Consider the following 6768-nt stretch of genomic DNA (forward strand, 5'->3'; position numbering starts at 1 on the left):
AACGAAAATTTAAAAAACAACAAAAACAATACCAACAACAAGCACTGTAGGATAAAACGGAACGATTATTATTATTATTATTATTATTATTACTACTACTACTACTACGTTTTATTAAATATTATTTTTCTTTTTGTTAAAATTAAAATGAAGCGTTCGAAAGTATGGTCGTCATAATCATCATCATCGTCGTCGTCCTTGGTGTTGTTGGCTCTGCTATACCAGAAGTACTTTTTTTTTTATCGTGCGTCACTTAAATCAAAAAGAAAAAGAAAAACACTGTAAGATATTTAGTTCCATTATGTGAAAAAAAAAAAAAAAATCAAAAATCAGGATTACTCCGAAAAACTAATTTTTATAAAAGTTATGGAACATAAAACAATATATATATATATCAATGTAGTAGTAGTAGTAATAATAATGATAATAACAATAACAACAAGCATGTAAAGAATGGAAAATGTTTTCGCGATTTATAAAAAAAAAAAAAAAACAAACAGAAAAAGAAAATAAAAATTGGAATTTTACGTAATTTAAACGAAAAACTAGCCATTTTTTTTTTTCGGCGTGGGCCATTATGTAAAAATAAGATTAAACTTTTAAACCCCTGAATGACAAATTTTCATAGATATTGCAGAAGAAAAAAAAAATAAATAAAGATAAACAAATAAATAAATAAACGAATAGCAGAACTGAAAACGGTGAAGAAATGGCGATAAAGAAATGAGAAAGAACGAAGTCTTTGAATTCTATATTTCGCCTTTCATTTTTTTAAGATTCTCTTCACTAGACAGTATTTCAACAAAAACACACTCTTTTTAATAGTCTTTTTCTTTGGTTTTTGCTAATGATGTTTAGACGTAGTTCAGCCCTGATTAAGCAAACCTATGATCAAAGGCATTCTAACCATGGCCATCCCATGTTTTATTATTTTTACGCACAGTATATTTAGGCATAAGTTAGCTATTACGTCGTCTTAGGTCAATCGTAGTTTCTCAGATGCGCTGTTCGTTATTAAAACATGGACATTAAGCTTTGTTGTTGTTTCTGCTACTGTTTTTTTTTTCTTACTTAGCCCCAGGTCAACTCTGAACGAGCAGAACCGAGATCTAAAGAATATTTCAGCCGTGACCATCCCGTCTTTTCTTTATTTCTATTTTTCTATTTTCTAGACAATTTATTTACAGCTCCATTATCTTGTTTGTCGTCATGGGGCAGCAGTGATGTTAATGAAACACAGGCAATACTGCTGTTGTGATGTTTACAGTATGGCCCTAGATCAGAATAAACTAAACAAACTCATGTTCAAATTATATCCCTACCCTGACCACGCTGTACTTTCTGGGTCTAACCGTTAAAATATCGTTTGAGGGAGATTTGGCTGATTTTCCTTGTAGACTGACGTCCACGTAGAGGTTTCAGCATTGGCCTATCTATCAATCTATCAATCTATCTATTTATTCACCTCTCCATTCATTTGTCTATCTATCTATTCATCACTCCATTCATTTGTCTGTCTATCTATTCATCCCTCTATCCATTTGTCTACCTATCTATCTATCCCTCCCGCCATCTATTTGTCTGTCTATCTATCTATCTATCTATCTATCCGTCTCTTTCTCTATCCGTCTCTTTCTCTATCCGTCTCTTTCTCTATCCGTCTCTTTCTCTATCCGTCTCTTTCTCTATCCGTCTCTTTCTCTATCCGTCTCTTTGTCTATCTATTTCGTTCTCTATCTCTTTATCTATCTATCTCTTTCTCTATTTATAGTTAGAATAGAAGGGACAATTCTTCCCGGCGAGGAAGCAGTTTCATCCTCGTCGGTAATCTCCGAGTTGTTTGATATGAAATCCTTCTTTTTAGAGATAGTATCGTCTGACTCGAGGAAAATGTCTTTGCCGTTTCTGCTAAGTACCAAACGGTTTCTATACACCTCTTTGCATAAATATATTCGTTATTACGTAAAGAAAATTAGATGTTTAAAATTTCTATTTTTTGCTTTTTTGCATGTTTTCTCAAGTAAAAATATGTAAAAAGGCAAATAGAATTTCGGTAAAAATACATAAAGGTAAAAGATAAAAAAAAAATACTAAAGCATTTTAAACAAAAACGTGAATCAACGAATAAAGTTTATTACATAACTTTTCATTTTGCTTAGCTAGATATAGCCTGGGCTAATACTTGAAAAAAATTGCAACTGAAAAATGGGTTAATAACTGCGTATAGAAGAAATGATGTAATAGGGGTTTATGTTTTATATTTTGTTTTGTACTTAGATTGTTTGAGTTTCAGTTATGTTCTAAATTATTATTTTTTCCTGTTTTATTTCCTTCGTAAAGGGACACTTACCGTAGAACAAAGAACGAATGCGTTTACGCTTGCACGTGAGTGCACTTACGTAACATTTATGTATGTACGTACATATATATATATATATATGTGTGTGTGTGTGTTTGTGTGTGTGTATACAATATGATTTCATAATAACATTGATAACGTAAGGATTAATATTTGAGTAAATATATAAAGGACATTATGAATAGATATTCAAATTTTTAAGTGACGTTTTTCTTTTTATTGGTTTGTCGTTTGCATTTTTGCATTTTAAGAAAATTGTGTTGTTTTAAGTTGTTTAATTAAATATATGTGAGAATAAAAATACAAGAAATAAATATAAATACTAAACAATAATAAATTAAAAACAATATGGGAGAAATTTATGGATGAAGGGGAAAGAAGAGTGTTGAAGTGGATAGTCGAGGTTGGCGCATTTCGAAGGGTGGAAAAATTTCTTTAAAATGAAAAATAGGGAAAAAAATGTTAATCTAGTCATCAACAAATATATAGAAAAGAAAGAACTAGTACTTCGCTGCATCCCGCCCCCTTTAAAAATAAATTTTTGAAATATAAAGACACAAAAAATTGAAATGAAAAGAAAAGTATAACACAAACATGCATAAGATTAAAGCCACAAAAATGAGAAAAATCAAAATCTCTCTGGCTCCCCACCCGGAAAATTGACCAAAAATACTCCTTCCAGCATCCAAGAAATAGCTTTAAAATTTAAAACAAAAAAAGTGCAAAATAATTTCTTGAGGCCATAACGAGTTGGGATATGCATGGGGATATACTACAAGAAAACTGAGAAATATATAACCAAAAACGCACAAATAAACAACAACAAAATGAGATTCAAGAATAAATAACAATAACAGAAAAAAACAAACAATATTCGTAGAATAATAATAACGCCATAATAACATCAGCAGCAACAACAACAACATAATGACAGCACTAACAACAGCCATAATACTAAGAGTAATGATGGAGATCTAAAATTTAACTGCAAAGTTGGGGTGAAATTAGGTTTTTAATCCTCCATCAAACGTTTCGAAAATTATATTCCAGGCATCATCTTCATCGTAAATTTTGTTTAAACATAATTTTTTTTCTGCTTTTTTTTTTGCTTCACATCAGTTTTGGCTGAGTTAAGTTGTTCTGATAAAAGCCTTCTTGTATCTGTGACATCGATAATATCCTGCATTTGACTGTGGACTTTGGTGAAGAATCCTGGAATTTAAAAAAAAAGCAAAGTTTTAAAAGCGGAAAAATTATAAAAACCAGAGTGCTAATCAAACTACAAAAATCTAATAACTAATAATGTATAGAAGTGTACACACACACACACACGTGTATGTATGTATGTATGCATATATATATATATATATATATATATATATATATATATATATATATACGCACGCACGCACGCGCGCGATAGGTTTCTTTCGGTTTCCGTGTACCAAATCCACTCAAAAGGTTTTGGTCTGCTATAGTAGAAGACACTTGCCCAATGTGTCACACAGTGAGGCACGGAACCATGGTGCCATGTGGTTGGGAAACAAGCTTCTTACTACACAGCCACACCTGTATATACACACACACACACAGTATATTATATTATTCTGTTATGCGTTTCAAACCATTGGCTGCGGCCATACTAGAGCACCCATATATATATTTGTGTGTGCGTGTGTGTATTACTGAAGAGCGTAGGCTCGAAACGTCGACAACGTATATTATATTAGACATAACCAACATCAGCAACTTTATCACCACAACCATCACAATTACCATCAGCAGGAACATCACAACAACCACTACCACGATAACGACCACTGCTAATACACCCTCTGTCACAACCACCATCGGCAATACTAGCAATATCATCGGCGCCTCCACCAGCCATGAGATATACTATCACTACCACAGCCATCACAACCGTCCAACAGCTAGCATCACCAATAACATCAACACCTATACCGCGATCACCGTCTCTACCACCACCGCCGCCGCCGCCGCCACGAACACTATCAATGTTCTCTCTCCGTTACAACAAGCCAAAGGAGATAACCTCTACGAAGCGCTGACATCTAGAAATAACAGCCACAGACAAACTAGTGATGACCGAAATATTTGATGGTCTAGAATAAGCAATAACATGTACCACACTGTTGCACCTTATACCCACGTGGTAACAGAGCATACGCATTACTGGCTCAACTTGTCTGCTTGAAAATCTTATAGTCCCGAGGAAAGAAATAAAGGAAGGACACTCTGGATAATGGTTTTCATATTTTTCCTTAAAAAGACATGATGGTCATGGCTATAACGCTTTTAGTCGTGCTCTGCCAGATCAAGGCAAACCAGAGGCTAAACAAGAACAGCAAAACGAATCAAATTTCCAATGGCACATCAATGAAGTTATCTCAACGTTTTTCACTTTGTGTAAGAAATAGCGACCAAATCTCCCTCTAGAAGATACTTTGCAGTTACGAAAAATACCCCGACACAATGTTTTCAGAAGTAGTAGAGACACATAACAGGCGAGGTGGTCACGACTGGAATGCCTCGTATCATAAATCTGTCAGATCAGGTCTGGACTAAGGTTAACAAAAAAAAAAAACAGCAGCAAAATATTTGTGATACCCATCTCGTCTATATTTGCTTCAAAATCCTTCTTGAACATCCATACCTACACGCCATCTCGTGGCTGATTTCAAATATTTAGACATTTTTTTCTTCTATCTTACTGGCTTCCTTTCTTCTTTTCTTCCACACTTCTTGACTTCTTTTTTCTCCCTCATTCCTTTCTTTATCTCCCCTCTTTCTCAAACATTTATTTCCTTTCGTCCGTTCTTTCTTCTATTTGACTCCCTCCTCTTCCTCTTTCTCATTTCTATTTCTCCGCTGTGTGCGATTCCTCTCCTCTCATTTCGTTCTTTCTTTCTTTCTTTCTTTCCATTCTTTCTTTCTTTCAATATATGGAAATATCTCAGGACAATAATCCAATCTGAACGACAAATGTTAGATTATTAAATGTGGGGCTTCGCTTGACTATTAAATTTATAGGAGCTAAATCAAATTTCATGTCGGAAGCTTAAGCAAAAATGGCTCTCTTTGCATGCATGCATACATACATACATGCACACATACATACATACATACATGCATACGTGTGTATATATATATATGTATTTTTGTGTGTGTATGTATATATGTGGATATGTATTTATATATATCTGTATACATGTGTATGCATACATATATGCTTATACTTATATATATATATATATATATATATATATATATATATATATATACGCTTATTTAAAGGCACATGCACGTGCACTTACACATTCAGATATATGAGTTACATGAGTGTGTTTGTACTTGTGTGAAAGTTTATAGTGGCGTATATGCATAATATTCCTGTGAAACTGTAGGATTTACTATTAAATCAGAACATATGCTACTGGAAAACCGACATTCTGTCGCGATAACACATGTATTGTTGAAGCCAGATTACTTCCCTTTAGCCTCTTTAATATCCATGTTATAGGAATAAACTTACTAGTATCCAATTTTCTATCGTCCAAAACGGGGCATCTATGGCGAAAGTTTGATTTTGTATGTAATCGATGCATATCAGGTTAAGTCAATCTTATCGTGTCGTTAAATGGCTAACAAAAAATAATTTTGTTTCATGGCAGTTAAAGAGGCAATTAAGTTATTGCTAACTTACTTAGAGCATGGATCGTTAGAAAGTTAACATCAGATATTTATGCGGCAAGGTATTTAGCCAGATTGATAGTTAAGCCAGTGTTATAAGTATTTAAGGCAGAAAATAGCAAAAAGCTGTCTCACAAGCTTCTTAGAATGAGTTAATACATTCTTTCCATATACTCAGAAGTACAATAATGTTTTTAACTGAAACAATGTCAAAGTTAGCTGCAATTTTCCAAAAACGTCGGTAGTATCGTATCTTAAAAAACGCACTTATCTTCTATTTGTTTAGATAATTTAATACTTCCATATATAACACGTATGTATATCCTTCATATATGATACGAAACCGCATTAAAGTCCAAATCCAAATGGAAGAAGCACAAACACGAGCGAGGTTCTTGTCATTGTTGGCGGCTCACCTTACTGAGGTGTCAGGTGGTGCCCACGAGGGTGCTTGGCTGTTAAAACGCCTTAGCTTCGTCGTCGGCCGTGGTAATGCCACGAACGAGTTGTCTTGTTTCAGTAGGTTCCATTGAATCTTGTGATGTGCGGATAATTGAAGCACTTAGTGTTGGATTGATGTTTTTTCTTTGTTTTTCTTCCTCTTTTACCTCTTCTTTCTTTTTTCACCGATGTTTGTGTTTTCTTCGGCTCTGGATTTGTATTTTAATGAGGTTTTGTATTATGTGTGATGCAAT

At 33.8% G+C, this 6768-nt stretch overlaps 1 long non-coding RNA gene across 1 annotated transcript in view; it reads right to left on the minus strand.

The window, feature by feature from the left end:
- Positions 1 to 307: 307 nt before the first annotated feature.
- The window catches only part of LOC149130943 (uncharacterized), a 184269-nt gene continuing 177808 nt past the window's right edge, over positions 308 to 6768 (minus strand). Inside the window, exon 2 of the long non-coding RNA XR_016238500.1 lies at positions 308 to 3571. This is a non-coding gene — a long non-coding RNA (uncharacterized LOC149130943). The remainder of the gene's footprint in view (positions 3572 to 6768) is intronic.

The sequence above is a fragment of the Octopus bimaculoides genome, chromosome 26 (assembly GCF_046866305.1).
Source record: "Octopus bimaculoides isolate indiv1 chromosome 26, ASM4686630v1, whole genome shotgun sequence".
Classification (NCBI taxonomy): Eukaryota; Metazoa; Mollusca; class Cephalopoda; order Octopoda; family Octopodidae; genus Octopus; species Octopus bimaculoides.